Here is a 26,972-nt window from a genome sequence, read left to right as displayed (position 1 = left end):
AAACAATCGATATTTGGCAGCCTAGTTTACGTAGTTAGTACCAACCTTAAGGTAATGACAGTTGAACATTGAAAAGGTAAGGCCCGGCCCGTGTCTTTTCTCAGTTTCGCATTCTCCCGTTCCTATTTTCGTTGCCGGTCTGTGTCAACAGCGTACTCAAGCTGTAATAACTAGTCGAAGTTACAATAGCGAAGGCTGTTCTGTCTAACGTGGTGTAGCCAGCAGAAGACGACCAGGCTATTGGCAAACGAGATGATCCCTCACGCCGATAGAGCGACCGCAATAAACGTGGTAGCAATGGCGGAAGACAGGACTGTGAATCAGAGCCTCCACGCGCTTCGCTTATCTCGCCGACTTAAGCCATGGAGATTAGACCCGTAGAAAGTTGATAACGCGAGCGAGCTGTGAATATGAAACAAACTTATCTGCTAAAACGACAACAACTTCTGGAAACGAAAGTGATCTTTCTCAATCACGACTAACACCAATGTTTCCTGCGCCATGCCACCTTATCTCCTTTTCTGGTAAGTGCCGTTGCGCTAGTCTGCGGATTTCCTGCTGTCGACGTACCAGACGTACTTGCTGAGGTAGTCCTTCAATGTGATTCTTATACGTCAAAACAGCGAAAAGAGGGGAAGTCTGTTATATATCAGGTGACGTCTGAGAGCTAACTTCTCAGAGAATCCGTGCTGTGGCAAAAAATAAAATGCTGAGTATGAAAACAGCGGTTAACTGATAAAATTTTCATAAAAACGCTTGAAGGACATTATTCTCGTGTAGTCGTTAAAACTCTCACAAAAGTTGAGTAAGTATTCGCGATAGATTCGGGAAGGGACCAGACAAGGAGGGCTTAGGATGTTTGCTGCGAACTATAATCCAAAATTGAACCTAATATAATGTTTGAACAGATTGATTGGTCGTTCTTGATGAATAATCAAGGCTTGTCATACGCGGATTGTATCGTTACGTTGAAGCCGACGATTCCCTCCCCGCCCCCCACTATTAAATCTCTTCAGCACTTTTACCACAACAGTAGCTCACAAACCTGTAACCTACACCATGATTTTGTTTACCGTAATTGCCGTATGTGGCACTCCCGCCAGTCTCGTTCTTGTTAACGTTTGTTTACTGCTACGTTGTTCTTTTTGTTGCGTCTGCTCAGTTAGTTATCTACGTTATGGCCTTGGTACCTAATCTTTGACGTGAGGAATACATTGGTTAACTCCGGAGTTCTGCTTTACTGGCCTTCCAGCCCGTTGATCAATGCATAGCACATATATCTGAATCATTCTCATTCTACACATTTTTTAAAATGTTTAGCCTTCAGGCTAGGTTTTAGCTGTTTTGAGAGTGTCTTCGACGCTAACGGGCGAATTTTACGAGAGCTGGCATTTGAAGAAAACAGCTACAGACAGAAAGAAAGGGCGAAGGAAGTTAACGTTATTTTATGGCGGCGGTAATAGAAGGAGAAGACCCGCACACAGGCCATCAGATACGCATAGGCCGACGGCCACCTCCACTTATCTTTTTTTCGTTAATGGTGATTAGTCTTTTTCTTTCTCACTTGGACTAGGCCGGGCGTCTTGCCCGCCGGCTCTTGGCTATTGCTGTTGGCGACTTTCTCATTTGATTCTCGGCCCTTCCGATCCGAAACGTTTCTGACCCTTCGAGGCCATCGAGGGAGATCCCGATGAAGAGTCGGAGATGAGGGTTTTATTAGCCCTAACGGTCTGCTGCAACTGCTATTGGCGCTACAGTTGCCCTTGACTGTTACCAAAACACGCCGGGCGAGGGAGTTACTCAGGATGATAAAAGGTTGATGCTTGCGATGCTGAAGCTATATCGAGAACAAACTGAATGGTCCGCTCCATTCGTCGATATTTATTTGATATCCAGTATCTCACTGACTTGGCCTGGATATAAAGCAACGAGCTATAACACTTCTCGGTTAGGGCATCTAGGCACCTAGTAGAAAGCAACTCGATAATGTCTAGGGGGTAAAGGCATTGGTCATGCAACAGAAGTAAAAAAAAAAATTGATAGGGATTCGCAATAAAATGAGCGCCGAGTTTCTTGTTTGTTAAATCTTCAACGCTGTGTTAATTTTAGTTTATATAATAATGTTCTGCAAAGTGCATGTTCTACAGATGTATCCAGTAGTATTACGGAGTATGGGTACATTTTAAAATTGATTATTCTGCCGAAAAAAAAAACTCTAACAAACAAAATTTCCGGTTTTAAAGAAAACACTGATTACATAATGCAATAAACAGACACGAGAAAGTTAGGCGAAAAAGAAAATTCTTGGTGGCGTAGTCAAGCTATTATTATGCTAATCGAGGCGCAATTTAAAAGTCATTTAACTTTATATTTATGGTCAAAAGCGTCTCTTTTAGATAGTTCCTAGGGAGTTATCACGCTAACGTCAAACAACGAATTGTTGACTAGATGCCCAGTTTAGTCCAGAGGGTTTTCCAGTGATCAGTCATTCTCTTGGTGCCTCGATATCAAACACGAATTACCCTATATAACAGGGTGGGCCGTGCAACACAATGTTCTCGCTTCCCTCATGGCTAACGCAGGGTGCTCAGATGACTAGGCGCCAACCAGTTATCTGATAATCAGAGTAGTATCGACGGGGAGGACAGTAAAAGAGGAACAGAGCCAACTGGCCAACAAGGACGTTTCGAATTGCCTTCGACTTGGCTGGATGCAACAGTGTTGAGGATTATAGCGGCAGCACTAGGGATACCGCGTAGTACACGGCCGTGCACGATTGTCCTGTCTTCGTCCAGTCCATCCCAGCTATTCCTACTGGCTTTCGCAGCCGTTGGTGTTACTAGTCATGACACAACGCAACAACATCAACAGACACAGTCATAACTACACAGTTGCCCAAATACCCAGAGGTGTTCTGTCTCTGAAAACGGACAATCATAAACAAAGAAGCCCAGAGCATAATTTCGTAGACTGGCTTCCACAAGATACTATGAGAAATAAATATCATTCGAGCTCGAAGTAATGATGTGGGCTTGGTCTGATTTGATGAAGACGAAAAAGGCTTTGTCAGCAGCGCCTGGTTTTATAGGTGCCGCTATGGCAAAGCACAGCTCATTAGAACGTCAACTACTAATTTAGGTAGTGGGTATGTTTCGAATGTGACGACCAGATTATGTTTGTGATTGCTAACTGTCTAAAGTACTAAAGCAGTACCAAGCATATCTTTCGTCCGGCGGAGTTATCACTATGCAGATAAGGATACAGTACAGCAAAATGTGATATAGCGCGAAAACGTTTACTCGCTTCCCGGGATGACGTGGGCGAGGAGGAGAGCCGATTTGGGCTGATATATATTATCAGGCAGAAAAGATATTTTGAATTTTTCGCACAAAGATTATTTACTCCGCTTTGGTACGTAAACGTGTAAGTAAAACCTTTTCATGTATGTTGCTTCATCTTTCATTAAAGCACCTTCTTGTAACCAAGACATGACCCGGTAACTTCGGTCCTGAAATGCTTCAGATTTAAAAGCCTGGCGTCGTGTCGCTGCATGCTTCAAGCAGGCATATCAGAGATGTTTTTAGTAAAGAAAAGAGGCTTGGCTAGTTCAGACGAGGCCGAAAGTCAGCTACCGTGCATAGTCTGGTAATGATTTTAGTGTGTGTACTTATTTTTGCAACTGCCGTTTGGATGAAAATATATTATATTTAAGTAGGATCAAGTGCTCTTTTTGTTACTTCCTGGCACTCACAAATTATTTAGATATCAATAATCTCAGTTTTAGTAGACATGGAAAACGAAACGGCCTCGTTATAATAATGAAAATTGCCTAGGGCATGTTAACATAAACACAGGCACACCTCATGCATGCAACCATTCAAGGATGAGAATCTAACGCTATATCGGCTCTTTGGGGTAGACAGACTAGAGCTTAGATGCGGACTCTGGTCAGTTATTTCTACCTACAGCAAATACGTTAACTACAAAGCTATCACCGGGGCCTTCTATCCTGGCCATATATGATGTACTATAATATCTACCGCGGAAAGTTGATTTCAATATCAGAACTTAAATTTTTTTTACTACGAATGTCTCAATTAGTAATAATGTTCTCAGCACGATTCGTATAATTAATATCTGCTATAATTTGTCTCTTCAAATAGGTTTGTAATTTTCTCCAAGCGCAAACTATATGATGGTTACCCCAGACAGTTAGAACAACGTTACCTGAGATGAGGTGCTATATATTCTTATATGCCACCGGAAATTAATTTAGTATGAATAACATTAGGAAGACGGCCAGAAGCATGGATAGGTTTTAACGTTATGTCTCTAATACGTTTTCGAAGACTTTTCCAATTCTTTCATCCAAACATACATGAACTCGATATACAGAGATGAAGGCCTGATCACCTGACGAGAAGCTGTGCGACTAGCATAGAAGAAGTATGTATTCTGATAATAAGTATTATTCTGTTATGTTTAATTTGGATTCGTTAACTCGTATTGAAATGTTCGTGTCTACCTTCGAATATATCGTCGTTTACGGATCAGAGACAGCCTTGCAGCTAAAACGCTCTCTGCGCGTGCTGGTGGAAAATTTACCGAAAATCATTCTTAGTGCCTGCTACAAAGAAAGCGAATTCAGGATCAGTCAAATGTGTGTTAACATGCTTGATGAACTTGAATGCTGAGGTAGAAGGCCACCATTTTTTCAAGAGGGATAAACTTCAAGGACCACGTACTCGAAAGCGGTACTGGTAAAATTATGATAATTAATTTTGTCATTTCTTTTTTCATTTTATTTGCATTTAATAAATTAACTGAGTGGATTTGGGTGGCTATCAAGGGTAAACATTTTAGACAACTGGGTTAGTTGATGTGGAACATTGTCACTCCTATATATACATGTTGCGACAAAACTGTAAAATACATTGAACTGAACTAATAATAACATACGAATTTCTGTTGATGTTTGCGTTTTTATATCTTCTTCTACAGCATACTTTCCAAATATTCGACCACTTCTAATCAAGGTATCAATGGTTGTACTGGCAGAGAACATATTTATGGCAGCCAGCGGGTTTCCCTGGGTCAGAGCTACTGTAGATTGACAGCGGAGACAAATGGTAGTCATTATCGTTATAACCAATGATCGTCATTGGATCGACGAAACGATTGGCGGGATTATAATTTCATTTATTCTAAATAAAATTTATACAAAGCAGAAGTCACTGTTGCCGCTGGAAGAAAAGGCCATGTTGACTTCGTATGTCGTATTAGCAGATGTTCCGAGAGAAAGATATAGGAGTTCTATGTTTTATCACGTCCTGTCTAGGACATCATGCCTTTTCAGCACACTTCCCTTCACGCGTGGTGTTTTTTGTAATCCAGCATTTTGATATGACAAACAATTTCGGCGACGAAAACCGTTCGCCGAATGTATTCTGCCATTTTGTATCGGGTGAAAGGTATGCGGGACGCGATTCTAGCCATAACGAACACAAAAGGATCGTAATGAGCGATGAAAATTAGGTAATGACTCTGTTTATACTCCCGTAGCGCTTTGTGATACCTTGGTGACTATACCTGCAGTTATAGGAAATGACCATGTGGCAAATAAACAAAGATGGCCATTGAAACAATACGGGGTCATAAGCGTCTATTCACAACGACTCAAAGTAATCAGTATACTTGCTCAAAGATAACCCAGCATTGTTCAATTGCACGCAGTATGTTAAAGATTTGTTAAGCATCTAGCTAAAAAGCGTGCTAGAGTGTGCATTGGTAAACAGTACTAAGGTAATAATAGCGCTCAGCAGCTGACGTGGCATAATGGAAGTTTGGTATCTTTAGCAGTAAAGTGAATTCCATATACTTATTATGTGAATACAAGCCAATTTGAGCACGTGCTAAGTGCACCTTTTTTTTTTTATTTTTATTTCCGATAGGATTGTCTAAGAGATGATTCCAAATAAACGAGTAGATACAATAGGAAATAACCAGAATACCTTTGGAACTCGTTATGATCACCGGATTTTTAATTTTTATGCGAAAAAGCCCTGTAACTCGTACTAGACATGATGTAACCGGTCGTATCTATATCTAATAATAATAAAAAGATGATGCAATTAGTGCTGGGCAGCGATGCCGACAGACCCGGCGCGCCAGCTCCAGCAATTTCATGTTACATTCAACTAAACTAGTCTCTAAAGATATTAACGTCAAGGCAATACGCCTACACCCTTTGCGTCTCCCGTTTAACCGAACATCCGCCGTTATACGCCATTCCTTAGTTCGGTCCAAGGTCGTCAACTCGGTCTAAGGGGGCAAGTATATTGATTGTCGAATCGATCTGACATTAAACATAGGTAAATAAGTAGAGGAGCGCGCATCTAAATCGATCACTAGGTTTGATAGAAGCATCCGACCTGCAAGGCCCTATACATATTGTACATAGTAAAACCTGAATAACTGTGCCTGCAGGGATGCATACACGCCGTTCTGGCAGATGATCCTAAGAGTTTCCCAGGTCGATGGCCGATTCTGTGCGGCCTGCATCATATATGCATTATCCAATTTTTGTTCGTTAACTCAAAGCTCGAATCTTTGAGCCTCGTTTACTTGCTTTACCTTGCTTCGAAAGACAAGAGTGGAGATCTAGTAAATCGCGAGAATGAAAAAAGAGGAACAGGTCTATCGGATTTTTTGTCTAATCTGTAATACTTCTATCTGAAAGTTAGTTGGAAGGAGAAATTAAGTTTCTTGTCAATTCAGAAGATTTGTTTTAATTTAAAACGTGGCATTATTTTCACAATGTAGAAATTATAAAGAAAAAAATTGTATATTCCACACTTAGTTTCTTCGGAGGTTCATATTGACGTACGTCGATTCTTGTAAAATATATCTGTGAAACGTACTGAGATCTTAATCTGCATGAACTATCTCTACTACATTTATTTATATAAATTTCTCGGATAGTTCTATAAGTTGACAAAATGAAAGCGATAGGAAGGTAAAGAATCATTTTTCAAATATGTAAAATAATAAGTTCCAATCGGCAAGCCCACTACTAGGCGATTACCAAATCTAGATATTTCCAATATATATTGGCGTCATTATATTGTTGTAAAGTCGATTTCACAGAATAATAAAGGCCTGCTTTATGGCCTGGTGAGAATAATTTCCTGGTGAGAAAGATTCCTGAATTAACTTACTTAGTCACAATAGCATTGTTGGGATAAGTAAATTGGCAATAATCTTCAGCAGTTTCACAGACATACGCTCAAACTGGTAATGTTCTTTCAGTAGTCACCCATTTGGCTACGATTTTCACAGGTTACAGGAAATTCATAGCGAATGTGTGAATTAAAACATTTTCTATTCCTTTTGTCAATAATTTATTTTTTTAATATTGCTAATTCTGCCGATTAAAGCCATTTGCTTTATTTCGTTTATTCGTTCGCTTGAGAGCCGATGTGGGTGTATGCGCTCTCCTATCGATTTTTTTCTTAGATCTATACTGCACATCTGCGCTATGAGTGCTACACCGATGTTACCCAATTCTATCGATCTATTCAATTATAGCGAACGGTCAACCGATTATCTATCTATCTGCTTCTCGAAAGGTTGGAGTGGGTGGAGCGCTCGTTTTATCCATAAACGATCGCGATGCGTTATTGTAGCATAGGATAGGAAAAGGGCAATGAGTTAGCGACTAGTGGCTGCCCAGCGGTTAGAACGTGTACAGATATATCTCTGTTTCTCTGGCGACGATGGTGCTTTTAAGTTGACGCCTTAATATTCGTTCTCATTTAAAGGGACTTTTATGTCTGTATGCGGGTGTCTCATTCTAAACCAAACGACCGATAGTCGGACAGCACCATCAAGATTCGACCTAAATCTCTGTGGGGGGTCGACGCCGCTATTGGACTCGATTTAATTAAATTCGTTTTAATTATAATGTCACGCATGGGGGCGAGGATTCTCGAAGAAATAAGGATTTAACGGCACGCTCTTACCGACAACAAGAAAAAACTTAGAAAAGGCCGCCAGTTCGTCCATTTCGTAAGCGAGCGCTTGTCTTTTCCCTTTTGCGACGATACGAAGCGATTGACCCGGCCAGCGTCACGCCGTATCTCTAATCCTTGCATGAACTGCAACGACATCGAGTTAGTTGTTTCTAGCGATGCGGGAGGTTCGTTACAAAGCAGGGTCGGCTGAAGAGGGTCGAGAAAACGAATTACGGAAAGAGAGGAGGGCTTCCTCTAACCTAGGCCGCCAACCCCCCTCTCCCCCTCCCCCACCACCACCACCACCACCACCACAAAGACCAACCTTCTCCCGGAAAAGCAAGAACAAATCATTAGGCACCAATGGGGGGCACAGCGGGAACTGTTTAGTAATCGTATGATATGTTAAGATATTATTATACTGTATCGCATATAACTCCTGCTAACAGATTAAGTGTATATATTATTTAAAGTAAGAATATGGCCATCGTAGATGGAAAAGGAAAATCTATAGCGGTATGGTACTTGCATGTGTGGCAATCATGACCGGAAGTAAAATTCAGCTTAAGCATTATGGTAGGAAATGGAATATATCGCACTGTACATGAGAAATTAATTACGGATTTTTGATATAGTACGTGCACCAATGTGAATTTCTACATTGCCGCTTATATTATTTTAGTAAAAAGTATTTTCAACAATATTAAATGGAAGCGAGAGAAGTTGGGGATGCGTAACGGAACCACTTGTGAAAGTAGTATTGAATTCTTAACTCATTTGGAGTAGATGTTTTACGTGTGGCACCGCCGTTGAGGACTGTTTCAGACATTGTTATTTGAAAGCTTTTAAGGAACGTACAAGCATTGTCTCAGGAGTACAATGTTCACGTTTTCAGGATACGTTGATTAAAATGTCTGTCTTGTGTGTACCATATGACGATACAAATGATAAATTATTGTTATTTTTAGATGACGGCCCTTTAGCTCATTTAGATTTGAGGTAAGTTGATTGTCGCAGACGAAGCAACAATGGCAGCAGCAATAGTAGCTCGTGGCCGCATCAACGCTTAAGTGAGTTTGTTTAAAATACGGCTATTTTTTCATATATACGCATTGTGTTCTTAATGCCCAAACAAAAGGAGTATGAGCAAAGGGCGGAAAATGCCGTCTTCGAGTTTAAGGAGATAGGCCCGCCTTAATGATAATGTCTAACGAAAGTTTTCATGGGGCTACGGGGTAAAAGTTTGCCATCGCCACTGCGTCATTGAGGCCACAGCGGTTAATTTAGTGGTGCTTCGCCCTTGGAAAGGAGCTCGTAACGACGACCCGGCCATCGCTACTCTTCCTCTGTTCACGTATAAGCAAAATAAGGCAAATAATTATAAGCTAAAATCCCTAACGCATAGATACTGACGCTGACGATTTGCACCAGCCTTAAAATGACTGTCGCATTGTAACATTATGTAGACAAAGGGTATAGCATTTGTACACCAAAATTCCCAGTATAACTGTGTAGTTATGATTTGCGCAAAAATCACCTACGGAGAGTAAATTTTCAGATGCAGAGCAGACGTGTTCTCGCTCAGAGCTTGAACCTATGAAACAATACTGTCTGAGACACAAAAGGAGCTGATAGTAATTTGTGGCGTTCGTGATTCTAACGAAAGGATAACGTCTCTAATAATTATGTTATTTGTTCTTTCATCGAGCCAGTTATATTTATAACGTATAGTCTTTATTATTTATTGAAGCAACTCTACTGAAAGCCAGAAGTGTTTTTAGGCCAGTACTATTTTCTGTACTTGAGAAACAGAGGGAATTTAACGAACAACACACTTCGAGCATTGCGGATGAAAAGTCTAAATTGATTAGGTGAGGGGCGTGTTTTGCATGTTTATTATCTATTGTTATTATTATCATATAAGCTTGCTATGTCATATATTTACGATTCCAGCACCCAAAGAGTGTGACATTCATTAGACAGTCGGATCGTCAGATCTATAGAACAGAAAGCAGTGTATCAAGGATCTCCAGGCAATGAATTTGGCTGGCCTTAGCTAGAAGCTCATTTTGATATAGTATACGATTAGGACCAGTACCGTACTCGAACATTGAGGTAACAAGTTCACAAAGCGTCATATCAACACAGCCAACATCCAGGTCTGCTAGAGGAGCTATCATTGCTCAAGTAGCTTACTGCTTGCTTTACGGCTACAGATCGGAATTTCGATTTGCTATATGAAAATGGAGGCAAATTTTTTTTTTTTGAAATAAACTTTATTTCTTAATTTTTTTTTTATTTATTAATTAAACAAATTTTTAATTGTTGATGTAAATAGATTCGACACCGCACAACCTAGATCCACAAATGAGACGGGCGTTATGACTGTAAGGATCGAAATACTGCCAACCAGCAGCGTTTCGAAGCGTGGAAAGAGTGTAAAAATTGTTTTTTAGATACGTACAGTGAAAGGCCAGTCGACTATTTTTTTAGAAGAGATATCATCTTGCTATTCTACTTTAAATCTATACTATATGGAAGTAGGCTTTCGAACGGCAAAGAGAAGGCTACGCAAAAGCAACACATACCTTATACAGAGTCCCCTTTCTCTTTCAAACGAAAATAATTGAAATTTAATGCTTAAATAACTGCCATACACGCTGAGAATCGCCTGCAAGTTTTTTTAAATAATATTTTATTGGCATTTTCAGATCATGTTATATTCGAACAAGCCTTCAAGGTCGCCATTTTAGGTATAGCATCAGGACTTGCCTTTAGCAAATGTCCAGAAGGGTATAATAATATGCCATATATATTTATAAGTGTGCTTCTTCTGTTATTTCCTCTAGAATTTGGCCAATTAGCAGCTACGATATTTGTATTTTAATAGTAACTCTAATTAAACCTATATACCTGACTATTTCGGTTTATCCAAGGCGTCTATTGCGGAAAAGTCAGTATTAACATATTTTTTGCAGCGTGTTTCGTAATCATAAAGACACTTACGCCATCGCTGCAACCATCCATGCAATCAGCACTCGAGTTGCGTCGATCCATACACCCACTTGTTACTTTTGTTGATATTGTTCTTGCAGTGCAATGTGGTGATACTAAAAAGTTTTTCAGTTCTGCAATTGTTTGGTTAGGGTGCTATTCGGGCCGCGCTTGGTTATCCTTAAAAGTAAAGACGTGCTGCAGGCCCCTCCAAGGCCGGAGAGGCGGATGACGCGATGTACTTTAGTACTAGAAGAAGCCAAGGTTAGTCTCTATTCACCCTGGTACGTTTCGCACAACTACCAGTTTTTCTCGACGTGACCAATTCTTAGTCGTCCGGTGACCATTCTCGCTTTGCAGTTAGACCGTAGCCGGCAATTCTCTCTCTACAGAATCCACCGCCGGGCCCAGATCCTGTCCCGTTTCTTTACATCGGCCCGACGCTCGTTCAGTCCTGAAAAGCTCCCCGTCCAAAACTACAAGAAGTGAACCATGAAGATGTACTTCTCTGATAACGTAATTACGTCGCTAGCATCTTGGGCCTTGTCGTTTTCTGCTCGAGGTAGGACCTATCTAATTTTTCGTCCTTCTTCTCTTTCTTTTGTTTCTCGAACCAGCGGTCTTACACCCCTGATTCCCACCACAGTCCTGACTTTGACCTCTGCTTGACCAACCAGCGTCAAAGAGCTCAGAACGAATGATATAAAAGAAAAGAGGCTTGCTCCACTTAATGCTGCTGCTGCTGCTGCTGCTGAAAATACAGTCGTTTCAACAATACAACCCACATAGCCGCCACCTCTTATTTTACTATCCCCCATTCGCTTACACAGTCGCCTTGAAGATTCCACATTTGCTGTGTCCTGCAGTTGAAACGAGTGGCTAGCCGCAAGAGTATCCGTGCAGCCACTTTGTAAGAATGCCACTGCTACAGAAGCGACTGCTGTTTCCGTACTGACAGTGCGTCCATTGTTGTAGGCCGCAATACTGAAGTAAGGAATGGGTTTTTAAAATACTCTAGGAAACACTGCGGAAGGAAGACGCGGCGCAAAAAAACGAGCCGAAACAGACGTCCGTATCGGCTCGTATTCCATCTGTATCGGCTGGAGGGAGAAGAGATGAGCGCTGCTGCTATTGCTGTCGCGGCCGCCGCTGGCTGGCATGCATTCGTTGTCTCCCATGTTTCTTGCGAGACAGCGAATCCGACGACGAGAGAAAAAATGATGGTGAGGTATAGAGAAGGGAACACAATGGAAGAGATGCAAGCAATGGATAATCAGCAACGAGACAAAAGTCTAGCTAGCCCCTTTCATGCCGCGTCAGTTGTGCCAATAGTTGGGCTGCACATAGTTTTCTTCCTTCCCTCCTGTTTTCCTGCCTTTTCGACGCTCACTGAGATCCGAGCGAACAAACACAGAATGGTACCCCTCACCACTCTCGTTCACAATTGGTCCAGAATTCTCTATGTAAAGTACCATCAGGGGTAGTTGGCCGACTCAACCGAATGACGTATTTGTTTTAGCACGAAACGCATCATCATTAAAATGTTTTCTGGAAGAGTGTTAAGGCGCAGATTGTAAGAATGGACCTAAACCGGACTCGAGCTACAGTCTTTCTTGCCGAATTTGCATCAGTAATGTACCACCCCTATATGTCTCTTCATCCATTATTTAACATACAGCCCAATAAGGTACACAAAATATCACCGGCGCGTAACAATTCAATGACACAATTTTAAGATTCTATACAAACCGTTGATGTTGAGCGAAAATGGTGGCCGCCTTTGTACTCGTCAGATCTAAAATTACCATGGATGCAATCTATCAATAGATAACCATTAATGAAGCGTCGATCGATCACTAGCAATTTAGGGCTCTTATAGATTAATTATGAACCGTGCTCAGTATGTTCGATATCTAGGAATTTTCGCCTATCCTCGAAGAGTGATCCACAAGAAAGGACTAGGCAACAGTAAAGTCGTTTGCCTCAAAAGGACAGTTTTGAAGCCTATTGGTAAATTATCTTTTAAGGCGATATATATATATATATATATAACATAAGGATGAAGATAACAGCTTTAAAAAATCGCTAAAATGAATTTCTGATTCTACAGAACTGTCGAATCTGATATAGATTCTAAAAAATTCGAATTTTTTCAAAAACAAATTCGCCATTTTTTTTTAGCAAGAAGATCGTAGCTCAAAAAAAAAAGAAAAAAAAACTATCTTTGTTATTTTTATGCTGGATTAATGCTGAACAGTTTTGTAAACAGATACATCGATAATGTAGGAGCAGTCATTTTCACTGGACCACGTGCTGTGTAACCTCTTTTTTATCTGTTCTTGTTACTGCTCTGACCTGTTGTAACTTATCTTCGCTATTTTACCTCTTACATAACGCATTAAATTAGCTTAACTAGACACGGTGAATGAGCTTAATTAATCTGTACCCTGCGAGCCGCTTTGCATTAATTAACGGAAGTGGATGTTCGCGTGGTTTATCACAGTCTTGTACATGGGTCTGTTTGAGCGTGAGGAACCGCATTCTTAGATTTAGAGGTCAAGTGCTGAAATCATTGATGAGATAGATTGTGCCCGATTCTTGTCCATATATTATATCTGCGGAAAAATTACAATAATATAATATATGAGGAGCGGTGTGGTCTAGGTGCCTACGGCACATCCCTATGGCTGGATCACGCTAGGAACCGTCAACACGCGCCTATCGTTGGTTCAAAATTCAGCGTTGATAAATAATTACCATAGCATCTGGTTGAAGAAATCCCAGATAAATTCAGTAGGACCCACCTCGGTTAGACTTTCTAGTGGTTGAAAGTCGTTGCTGCTATACCGAAGAGGTGGATCCGATAACTTATTTGTACAGAGCAACAAAACGCACTGAATAAACGTGTGAGGACGTTGTGAACGAAATCACTACTCGAATTTTGTGTGTGTGTCACCGTATGGCACCCTTCACTCGCTATTATCCGCTTGTTTTTCTTGCTTTTGACACTTTAAACCGCAATTGAGAAGCTGGCTCGCCTGTGTTTATGTTCAAGGAACGACAGTGGCTGATTTTTTAGCAAACGATTGATCGTACTTACCTGAACGGTATCGTTCTCTTCCATAGGAGTTTGTAGTCCACGTTTCCCGAGGAATTCTCATCCAAGCGTCGTACGCCTTCTAGAACAAAGAACGCTTTCACGTTAATGCAGAGCACCGTATTTTTATATTAAAAGCGTTTCATTCAATGCAGAACTATCTCTAGATGAACGATTTTCATTGTCTCATTCCATAGTTCAGTTATTAAGCCGCCGTAATATTTCGTTTGGCGGCAATATGCAAACACCAGTTGTATCTGTACGACTAATTTCTAATTAACTTCCAATAAATGTCATTTATTCCGATAACATTTCAACTAGACAGGGGCAGCGAACATTATCTATAGCCCAGAGGATCCCCTCGTAGATGTACTGATATAGGAACACCCAGCCACATATACGTACGTGACACAAACATGCTTTGTGTATTCCAGCAAACTAATTATACCTACGTGTCTATTTGGGCATTTAAGCTGTTTGTCGAGCTGCCCACGTTTTCTTTATGAACTTCTTTGGCCTTTACGGTCACAGCAGTCGCCATAGTCTCATGTCAACGTCATTCTATTGCATCAATCAACTGCTGTTGTTTAACCCGTTTGAGTGATACTTTGCTTACAAACGTGGTAGCAACCAACGGCGAACAGACGGCCGCATGTGTCCATTAACACTGACGGTAATCGGAAGCCCCGTTCATGCATTCAAGTAGCTTCTGGCCATTAAGGTGTATTTGTGCAGTACTCTCCTTTTGCCAGAATACAAAAAACGTGCGTTTATGCAAGACTGCACATACAACCACCGGTAGACGGCTTGTCCTAAAGCTAACTAAAGCTGAAACCCGAACGTGTGCATTAGGCAGAGCCTACGACGCTTACTTGCGGCAGATTGAAAACAACAGGTTGGATCCTGGCAGCAACAGCAGCAACAAAGGACTACAGACCCAGAGCTGCTAACAAGGCCTTTATTGTTACCCGCTGCTATCGCTGACAGAAGCCATATCAATTGTTTAGCACCGACAGGTGTATTTTTAGAAAGACTTGAGCCTTATGGAATAGGGCCCTCTATCTTTCCCATAGTATGTTATATAGAACCAGGCGGAAGGCAATACGGAGATACTCTTCGTTGTCGAGGCAGTATTATTTTTGGCGAGTCTCAATGGCCGGAACAAATAATTGCCCTTTCATAAGTCTTATCATACGTTGACAAGAAACCCTTAATGCATATATGAACATAGTTGTAAGTTTCAGTGCTTTTTCAAGCGTTTCGTCGAGCTTATGTTTGGAACAGAATACAATGTAACGGCAAATTATCGTCGAATAAACTGCTGACAGGCCTGTGTATTCGATCTTTGACCGGACAAGGTTTCTTTGTGTAAATATTAAGTTAATTTCTATCGGAGCATCGCTCAGACAGCAGAAATTGTCCGCAGGATGAATAAATCAAAGACGAGCGCTCAGCGAAGGCGGAATGGAAATGGAGGCGCGATTTTCCAAGCCAAGCACTAATAAACATCGCTATCTATCAAGTGAAGACAAACTACATAAAGAAAGCAATAAAAACTTAATTCGGTTTTATTCTTATATGATATATATTAAAAATGTCACTAGCTGAAAATGAATCGCCTGAATGAGAACGCCGGCCACCCCAAAAGACGCAACCAAGCAATGCCAGACAACGGGTAAATTCAGTTCCAAATCGAATCCATCCTCTTGTGCAATAGCGAAACGTCTCATGGCTCCATACATGTTTGTAAGCTATTAAGAAAATTAGTTAATGAGTAAATTGTAAGGGATAAAACAAGGAGCACACAAATTAAGATGATCTTATAACTTCAGACGCAATCAGGCGAAATCAAACGATGATCACGACTAGCTCGGGCTAATCATCACATATGAACTGATCTATGTATATAAGCAGAGCCGTTCCTGTGTTAATTGTTTTTTCCACCGTTTGTTTGATGTACGATCTCCCCTTCTTATTTTTATTTGTATAGTTAGTTATATTTTACGATTAGAACATACCCCATCTTGACTGGCAAAACTTAGTGATCTTCTCCTACCGCACAGAAAGGGACTTCGATATAGTCGACCCCGAGATTTACTCCCTAGCACCGCAACCAAGTAGAACGTTTTTTAGACACGTAGCTGTTGCCATGGGGGCCACATTAACGAGCAGGTTCAATGGGAGAAGTGCCTCATATAGAGCCTCGAGAAACAAAATCGTTTTGGAAGCTTTCTTCGAAGTACAAGAGTGCCACTCTGATAGGACATTGTTCAATAATACATACGGAAGAGAACTGCAAGGCATAGCTAATGCCTTGAAAGATATTCGGATCTTGTGGCAGTAACAGCGGCAGCTGAACTAGCCCCGATCCCAGCAGTTCATAACGGTACATATATATGTGCTGTTTTTATTGTTTACTTTTTATGTTAGCATGCCTACAAATGCCAGCATCGTTAGTCGTACGTTCTTGTAAATAGAAAATTCTTTGGCGGTGAGGTCGAAATTCTCGACCTTGTGCTGTGGCCCCTAACCTACAAGGTCCTGCCATTGCTGCTGCTGCATCTGTTCATTCTGTCGGTAATAGTTAACTATGCAATGCACGGTACATATTTTACCATAAGCGTAATTATTTCTCGACGGCGCAGCACCAATATAGCCATCTTCTTGCCTTTAATGTTTCGCCAGGAAGATCTGAAGCCCACGGCGACGACGAGAAGAGACACGACGAAGACGAGCAAGAAGTAAAAGCACGAGAAAAAAGTAACATCTATGTTCGGTTTCTTTCAGTGTTCTCTGTTCGGTGAAGTGCGATAGCCAACACACCAGGCTGGTTATGAGAGAGTGGAAGCGAAGCGGCGCGAACGCAGGTGTGTCCGACGTTGGCTCAGGACCAGATGGTCATGTCAGAGCAATTCAGAAAAATCAAAAAACCTCACCTAAGCGGAGCGTCCGGTCCTAATAGTGGCTTAGTGAAGGAAAAAGGTCTGTGGAAAACCAAACATCCTTGAATCAGCGCGTGACATCTCAGACCACATAGATATATATGTATGTATTTGCTACACTTAGGTGTTGCCGTCTAGAGCGTTGTGTTAGAACAGTTTTTTTGTGGATGTTTAGCAAACTTGTAATTCTCTCACACGGTACTAATAACTTTGTGGGCGATGCCGCAGTTCTTTGTAGATGTAGATAGCGTTTCTGGACAAAAAATAGCCAATAATGGGGTTGTTAGAAACAAATCGACTCTTCAGTCAAAGAAGTGTAGAGTTTTGCCGGGGATGAGGCACCGAGCTCCATAAAAGTTCGGCAAACGTCGTTCGATGCCATCGCATACTTGTTTTATCTAAACAAATTGTTGAGTCTGACTGAAAAGCAATAGGGCCACATAGGTTAAAAGCCAGTTGTATTTCACCAGTCAGTCTCGCGTCAAATAGTATATAAACCACTGTATCTTTATTTTACGTATTATTTTTAGTGAATTTTCTCGTGTTAGGGTGTAATGTCGGCTTGTAGCTCGACCTTTATAGTAAATTGCTTTGCGTTTATGGGTGAAATTTTTGCAACAATTCTTACTAATGCTGAATAAATCGAATGCTGGCTACATCTAAGCTGATATTCGAGTCCTATGGGTTCGATTCTTTATTTAAATATCCGTACAAATTAAAGCGATATATTTTTTTAATACTCAGCATTAAAAAGTTATTTTCTACTTATAGATGTTCAAAAAATTGCAATTAATGCCGACTGTTGCTAGAAGCTCAGGGGCCATTGAAACTAGCTGTCTTCGATTACTTAAAACTTTTCGCCATCGAGCAGTGCGACTATCTCTGACTTGGCAAGGTAAATTCTGTGCTTTTAAGTAAGCTATAACATTAGCTAGGTGCGTAGGTGCGAGATAGAAGAACCTCCGAACTATCGATTAGGCGGCACAACAATAGCGGTGTCAACCGTTTTTAGCTAGTTTTCTGCTATTTTTAACCATTTCACGGACAAATTTGCTATCGAAGACACCTTTTCCGTTCGAAGCATTTCGTTAACCCATTCGTTTTGGCCTTATGTGAAAGCAAGCAATTTTCTGCAGATAGATATTATATAGTCCAGACAACGACACTGTTAATATGTTACATTGTGCGCCAGATTTCTTACCCAGCTCATGCAAAGGCTCTATTACTAACTGCATATGCTATTGATGGCCGTATCATTTCAACATATTTAGGAGCAATTCATTTAAGTTAACAGATCAGAGGCGAGACTTGCTCTTTCGCTAGACGTACAAGTCTTCTTCTTATGCAGCACCCATACGCTTTTGAAAATTTATGCATGCATGATTGATGAGAGGTGGGCCTTGATGTTTTCGAAATCAATCACTTTATCATCATACTTAGCTTCTTTTTCAATGCATATCAGAAACCGATACGCTATTATACTCGTAAGTTGTTCAATAAAGTATAAACAAATCTTTCTCCTAGTATTAGTTATTACCCTGTAAATTTGCAACAGTTGAAGTATATAGGTCAAAAGTACGGCATCGCCCATCTTAGTGAGGGGCCGGTCAAATAACGGCTGCTAGGTTGAAAGGCTACGCAGCGCTGAGCTGCTCGAACAAACCAAAACGGTTCTGACCAGTTCGAAATGGCATTAGCCAGAGAAGGTTGTCGTGCCGCGAAACGGCCTCCTATTACGGTTACGCTAGATTCTGCATAGTTTTTTTGAAACTGAAGAAATTTGAAAGGTTATTTCAGAATAAAAATAGCCGCTTGAACCACACGACAATTTTGTGAGTTTGAAAAGGATATTTTAGAGTACATAATGAAAAAAATGTCTTTTTCCGGACCTATTAAGCGTCTTCCTTTCATAATGAGCTTGAACGACAGGAACACTTTGATCATCAGATGTTTATTCGACCAAGAAGGTCAGATACATTCAGAGCTGATCGAGGCATGTATGTCTTCTTCAAGTTAGCGTTTGCCTGGTACGTTCTCGCTCTGTCTACGAAGCCCATGCAGGTTAATGCAGGATTATAGTACGTCTTTGCGTTCGCTGGAATTTAAATCTATGTCGAAGATGACGACTAATGGAAGCCATTTTCGGTAATATTTACGATCGCTAGGCATATTTTTGACACATTAATTTACTGACGCTCTCGTATAAACATTTGTTTTTGTACGTAGAGTAATGTAGAGTATGGTTTCGGGCAAAGCAAAACTACGCTTTGTCTCGTTCAGTAACGGAGAGCCGATTAGTCGATTTTATAGACATGTAGACACATTGTATTAGCGAAGACCTGCTCAATTCTAGCCTATATTCGAGTGCTTTGTTAATATCTTTTAGCTAAATACCTTAATCCGACCTACCGAACCCAATGAAGTTACTGAGCGATCAAGATCTTCATAGGTTCGCTGAGAGATTGTTATATGAATAGAATGTTCCGCATCATCAGACGGCTCGATTAAGTTTTAAAATGCGAGAGTCTGATCGTCTGTTTATGTATGTCAACCCCCTTTTAGTTTATCCATGAAACACAATTTTTGCTACGTCTTGTATAAAGGCCTCCGGAACACCAGAGCGAACCATACATGCATACCATTCATACGGTCTAGCTATCTGCTATACTGTAGTTCAATTTAAAATAAATTTTACCCATGACGCTGATACAGCAGGCACATCGCGCAAAATTCGAACGAGCAGTTCTAACAGCGGGGCATAGGGAAGATATTATTCAAGGGACACGCGGAGAAGATAACAAAATTTTCGCAAGGAGACCGAGGGGGCTAGTAATTAGGAGCCTGATAAGGCGATTAGAAATAAAGATCAGATGTGAAAACGGTACGTGTCGTATGAGAAAGCGTAGGGCGGATTAAATAATTATATCGTAAAAGCTTCAGTTGGCTGGGTGAAGGGCTAAGAAGCGAGGACGTGATTTATGGAGTATATGAAATTTATCGGAAGAAATACGAAGCGAACGCGCTGTTTCGTATCACTTATAGTCACCTATTTTGCAGCCTTAATTCGCCCTTTACACGCAGTAGGACGAAATTTTGGTCACTCCAGCTTACTTATTATTACAGCTTATTATTACCGAAGATAGATAGGAACATTTGATATGTTAAAGCTAACGGCCACCGAGATGGCGACTCACGCCATCCGCCATAGTAGTATGGGATTTAAAGGTAATTCATAACAAGCATTAAGAAGTCCTGTGTAGCAGTTGGAAAAGGGCAAGCTAACCCGGAATTCGGTATTAAATAGGTATTGGTTGATTCTTTTCATAGTATGACAGATATCTGATGTATTTAGTAGGGTAATGAAATAGAGGTGGACAAGATATGACGCAGATAACTTCAACTATTAGATATACCTATTAAGCAGAGCACAAACCACTAGTTTCTATTGCTGTCGTGTATTTTAGCGCTGGTCTGCCAATTTTCAAGTTTCGGATTCAATGTCTAGAGAAGCTTTATCAGTCTCCACTAAATCGTTAAGTGTTGCTATCTTTCAGCTGAAGATCTACAGCTTTTTTTTTACCTGTCTATTCTTTTCCGACGATGAATATCACCTAATAGTTTCAGCCTTAACAGCAAAATTGCAAGGCTATCATTTAATCAATATCTTATATTCAAATGAAGTTTCTCTTTACAGGTTGCCCTTTTCGTTCGAAACCTAGGAATAGGTTAGATAACTATTCTAATTTTCGTGATGTTAAGGCTAAAGTAGTTCCTATTGCAATTCTGTAATACAGCAGCTCAAAGCAGAAATAGGTTGCGCTTCCTTCACCCAGGCTTACTCGTCCTATATGAAGTCAAGTTAAGGATTTAGGAATAAGCCAGTGTTTAAAATGTAGACTTCCACAACTATGTTTCACTAGAATTGTAGTGTATCCGTACAGTGACAATATAGCGTTGGATGGATAAGTATGTGATGCGCGTCTGAACAATGGCCTAAGATATGATAGCTTCAACTAAGAAGACCTGTTCGAGACCTACGCTGTGCCTGTCAAGTCGAGAAACACGCCAGACATACTAGAACTCAACGATTTGTTTGAAAAGCTTCTACTATTAAATATTCGTAACATTTGAAATATAAATCGCAGTCCGGAAGAGTGAACAGTCACCTATTGAAGAGCGGATTAAAGTACATCTATTGAAACACGTTAGTTTAGCTTTTCTCATTTACCGCAAATCGAGATGGAATAAAACGGGTGAGCAAGCAAGATCATTCACCTTATGTTTTCTCTAGTTCTGTATTTCGATAGATGTGCTTCTCATTTCGAGCTCTGAAGCGCACACCCCTATTAGGGCTATTTAATCTGATTTGGAAGCTTTTGCCGGTGGAGTTTTAGGCTTTCAAGTTGCCTTTTGGTGACGCTTTTCCTCGAAGCCTTATGCTTGATTTTAAATCTTAAACTTTCTCAGATATGAGAAACTCTTCATCGCCTAACTATCTTTCCCGGCTAACAAATTGATCGATTCTCGGAAGCACCTAACTTTGTTAGCAAGCAGGTAGTCCTCTTTTAGGCTACTACTTCTTCGTTGCCCAAACGTAGCTAGACCTAGTCCGTTTTATAGACGTCTCATGGGTTATTGGTTTTGCATCGAACGCCTGTTCCTGCCAGGATCTGCCGAAATTCTGGTGCTTTTTTGTAGATGGACTACAGATATCTGTGGCAATCATCTCTCGATGTCGCAACCCGCCCCTTTCGGCCTTATTTCTATACCAAACGTGTAGCCAGTATCCTGGCAAGGTAGGTGGTAGTTCTTTAAACTTGCCTCCCATGGAGTAAGTGACTTTCGCAATTCGACAACTTTGACCAATTTAGATTCTAGTCATCTTCTGCCTATTTGTACTATAGTCCTTTTGGCCTGTTTTAATTTTGCGAGGTTATTTCGTGGTGAGAGAACGGAGCCAGGCAATGTGCAGTTGTGCCTGTGGAGAATCTTAGTTGACCGTGAGTGTAAACGTTATTGAGTTAAACGCCACTGCAACGCCAGCATTCTATACCGCTTGTAGTGTGTACAAGTTAGAAAATCTCTGTCATAAACAGACTTGTCCCACCCCAGTAGTCAAAAGTGTTGTTAATCTAAGTTCTTATATTAATGACGACAGGAGAAATACTGATGTCTGGCTGCCGTTAATTTATTGTGCATGTGCGGTCTGTGCGCTTAAGTTTTTTGAATGCTTTCTACAGGGGTATTTGAATACTAATTAAACTTAAAGTACTCTTATACCTGTTACAGTCACCTGTAGCCTTCTAGAGTTGTTCTTACCCAACGACCCACTGTGGCCTTGATTTCTTCGTATGTATTTTGCATCTATACAACTTGCTTTGCAATTTTGGTGATAGTGACTACGCAACGCGCAAAAAAATTGTGATGCCACAAATTAAATTAGGGTACGGAGGATTGATTAGAGGTCATTGCCACTCTTTGTCTATATCCATCTTCCGTAGAGGAAGGGGGAGCTGCATACAGTTTCTAGCATAGTGGGAGGTCTGGCTGTGTATATATTCACGTGTATTAGTTTCAGGCCCAGGGGCGCTAATAGGGTCCGCTCTGTCGATTTTCTTTTGGAAGAAAACGAGGAATAGCTTAGATTGCGTCTGACTGCCGCTATTATCGAGCGACTACTCTGGCTTCGCGCAGCGAAAGCAGCAGTACGGACCATTATCGGTAATACGCCACTTGATAGCAGTATCTTCCTCTCGGTTGCACAGTCGCTAGATTTGGCGAAGCCATTCACCTGCATATCGACGACTGTAGTCGTCATAGTAACTATTTTGGTGGCTGTCCTTATTGTAGACGTTTAGCTTGTCGTGCGTGCAGGACTTGGCGCAAGAGAGGTGCGTCTTTGGCCTAAATACGCCATAAAACTTGCTGGTCTGCTCAATATTACATGATGAGTTGAAACTACGACGGGAACACGGCTACGGTAAAACGAAGATTGGCACTCAGAGCGGCGAACGGTCTTCGGTTCTTTTAATCTCCATTCTGGCATTACGGGAAAACTGTGACGATACTGCTGCAACAGCCAGTAATGATTCTAGTTCATTTCGCAATTTCCTGTTGTACCATGTTTGGACGAGGTAGTGCCAGTAGTAGGGTAAGCAGGACACTGTGAGAAAAGGTTCCGCGTTAGAAAAAAACAACGGAGGCACAGATGTGTTACGGCATTACACGCTTGTGCTTTTTAATTTAATGTAAAAAAACATAAGGGTATGTAGCAAGAACACATGTGTTTGGTTTTCTTGATATCACATATTACTGCGATATAGTATTGCTTTGGTAATTTAAAAAATCGATAGCAGAATCTGTAATATTTGAAGGACTATGCATATCACTATGCATATGATAAATGTAGAATTGGCCTGAGACTAAATAGATTGAAATAGAGATTTAAGGAAGGCAATATATTATTAAAAGTTTTTCAGATATTATAAAGTTACAGGTACGTAAACGATGGAATAATTAATTTAACCTATTATAATGAGCACTGAACATGTTTCCAAATAATCTTTACGATGGTCCTTATCAAGGTTAAGCATTTTTCTGGTCCATCGAAAGTGGTCTGACTTGATCGTTCATCTGTTTGGGAGAAGCGCAAATGCTGCTAAGGTAGCGCGTAACGGCAGAATTGCCTGCAGACATTTATGTATTAGGTTCGAGTGTGAATATCCTAAAAACACACAAAGTAATAACAAGTTAAGAAATTACTGTTCATCAAGGGGTTCATACTATTCTCACTAGTACTGATACAGTCAAAGCTCAAGCCGAGAACGTACTTCCTAATAACAGTTTGTGTTTAATATAAAAAAAAAATTATCTGTAAAGAAGCCTGGGCTTAAATAAATTTATCCGTCACCTTTAGTATATTGCATTATGCTACTATTAACGTTTACTGTTAGGACTATACTATAATCAAGGTTTTAGCAATTCTTAATATCGTTAGTATGGTCTCAGTAGTTCTACGCTAGACTGTGATGACTCAGGATACTCTGGGTACGACATAAAAGAGGCAAATGCTCCTGACTGAGCTTGAACTTTTTAACTTTACTTAATGCCTATGAGAGTTTTCAAACTTACATGCTAGTAACCAAATAAATGTTTTTCACATATACTTACTTGTGTTCACACGAGTCCAGCGGATAAACAATATTGTACGCATTTGTGTGTATAAGAGGATTACTCTTGAATTTAGGTCTCTGTATAAATGTAGAGATTAGCTGGATTCAAGTCTGATGTTAACAGAATATTGGTTATTTTAATGCCGCACATTCTATGGAAAAGGATATGGGCCTTCCTTGTCTATCACGTCTTGAGGCCTATATAAATTAAAGTTGTTGTAGTAACACCTGAAAGTTCATGATAGCCTACCAGTTACCTTGTATCGGCGTACTTATAGCTACTTCTCCCAGTCCTGGTGTATTATCTACCTAAATAAATGAATGTTTCTTTATCTTCAGAATAACGTTAGCATAAAATGTACAACTCACCAAAGTAATTTATATTACTTTTCGAGTTTTACATCCAGCATCGCCGTTAAGCATTCCATCAGACGGCTGACTTTTAACACGAAACGAAGTGTGTCTACCCCCGGGTTGGCACCTAAACCACAATGTCTTCCTGAAATAAACACGCGAATATGTTACCTATTAATCTATGACGGGCACTCCATATTCTTATAAACTAAGATGTTAACCAGTCTCAAGATAATATCAATGTGTGTGTCGTTTTTAATTTACGTTTAACTGACACAAGTTAGAGAACTAGGGTTTCTGATAAAAGTGATTTTTGCTAGGCTTTTTGCAAACTTTTGTGTTCTGCGTAGGCCCTTCCACTGCACATGTCTTTCCCTTTGTCATTGGCGATGATACCACAATTATCTAATGGAGCCGATTTCAAGGCCATCTAATAGTAGTTCGGTGTAGCTGAACTTCAAAAATAGCGTACGGCGCATTGTGAGCCGAAAACTGATTCCTATATTGATTGTATAAAATGACTAGTAGTACGATATCGTCTAACAGGCCAAATGCCAGCTCGGTGTTCTGAAATCCTACATAGGACGACTAACAAAGTGTCAACTCCAGAACCAGTGGGACTCCCTTAATTTTGACTACCGTCCCTTCTAACTGCGCGTATATCTGCCACGACTAATCTCTGGCTGAAACAGCTCGCAACTGTTATGGCGGCAGCGATATCAGCGACCCATTCAGGCTATGCCTTATCATTGGGCTGACTCGACCCCGAAGCACTTAGTTGAACAGGCGAGCCAGTCTCGCTTAGCGCTCACAGAGCTTTCAGATAAGCATAGAAATGGGGAATAGGGAGAACGGTATGGTGGAGGCACGAAGACGTACCCACGAGCGGAAAAGTCTGTGGGCCTTTGGGGTATCCGTGTGGGAAGGCAGTCCGTTTATGGCCTCTTTGCTGTCCCTAAAACTAGAGCTCGGCATGAAGCGATCGGAGAGAGACCCGAATTGGTCCCTACCGCTGATAGCGTGGGTCTCAAAAACCTACATTATGCTCATAACTGACGAATGGCTTAGTTCTGCTCTGGTTAGGCTCAACTAGCCTGCAATCGCCACACTCCTTTGCCCTCTTTTCCACTCTTCCAGTTTCTCTACTTGCCCCCCATCCCCATTACATGCTAATAGACTTGAACGAAACGTCACAATTTGCTGCATTATCCCCGCTTGTAGGGATCTGGTGATTAGATTTGACGGTTAACTAGAGCTGCTCAAACTTGTCGAAAGACCTTTACGCAGCGGTAATTGCAAGCTACGCCGAGCTCCGCTTGACTCGTAACCTCACAGCAAAAATATCAAACATGTTTATCGGGATCAGTTATACATGAGTTACTTCGTAGGAAGCCACCTGAAAAGTATCTCTATATATGCATAGGCCGCAATATTGTGCGAAGGTTTTGAAGCCAGTAGATCAACGAAATACTCGCTCTAATTCCCTTGGATAGTAAAATGCAGTTGTCTTAATGTAACTATCAATTGTTTACAGTTGTGAGGGCTTCACAATTCTTCCTCAAGGCTGCATCACCGTTTTGAATGGATGTGTGGCTTTAAAAAAAAAAGCTAAGAATTGCTAACAAATAGAGACTTGTTGACAATATCGGTGCGCACCATCGTTGCGATTCGGGTGTTCCGATGTCCTTACTGTATTTGAGTCGCAGAATTAATCAAGGATGTGTATTCCTTCTATACGTTGATCCTGAAAGAACAGGTCTGCCGGCACACGGTAGAATAATTTACTATTCCAAAACTAGTCAAAGCGAACTTTTAATGAAGCCGAATGGAAGTCGCAGGGGAAAAGAAATCGGAACTAAAGGCACGGGCAGTAATTATATTTAATTTTGGAGGTGGATGAATATAGCTGGTACATCGGGTGGTCCTTTAACTCAATTATAGACTAAACTATGGTAGCAGTGAGGCGGATACGAAAGTAACCGGCGTGCAGCTATGATACTCGTTTGATTCGCCGGACAAGATGTAAAAGGATAACCGACAATTGACAAATAGGCATGCAGGACGTTTGAGAAAGACATCACGATGAGAAAGGTTTCTAAAAATGGCTATTTTTTTTTTTTTGTTTCACTTAAGCCAAACGTTTACATGTCGTACTATATTTCCCTAGAAAGTTTCAACGTTCAATGAGTTCTGTGCAACAGTGGTCAGGTATCTGGTCCATAAACTATTAGTACATCGTTATTGCCGATTTTACCACTTGTTCCGACAGACGCGACCCTTTATTTTACAGGCATTCTTTTAGAAAGACGTTGTTTTCTATTAACTATATCGGTGCATTAGATGCGGTATGGAAACACTCATAATTTGTTTTTGTCCCTACATTTTAGAGCCTAAATAGGCA

At 40.8% G+C, this 26,972-nt stretch overlaps 1 long non-coding RNA gene across 1 annotated transcript; it reads left to right on the top strand.

The window, feature by feature from the left end:
• LOC147757564 (uncharacterized) lies at nt 1-17,726 on the top strand. The gene is made up of 2 exons (XR_015319862.1): nt 1-524; nt 16,891-17,726. It is a non-coding gene; the product is annotated as an uncharacterized LOC147757564 (long non-coding RNA).
• The last annotated feature ends 9,246 nt before the right edge of the window (nt 17,727-26,972 follow it).

Source organism: Varroa destructor, unplaced genomic scaffold (genome assembly GCF_002443255.2).
Source record: "Varroa destructor unplaced genomic scaffold, Vdes_3.0 BEIS01000002.1, whole genome shotgun sequence".
Classification (NCBI taxonomy): domain Eukaryota; kingdom Metazoa; phylum Arthropoda; class Arachnida; order Mesostigmata; family Varroidae; genus Varroa; species Varroa destructor.
Note: the sequence above shows the minus strand (reverse complement) of the source record. Positions and strands in the feature narration are given on the sequence as shown.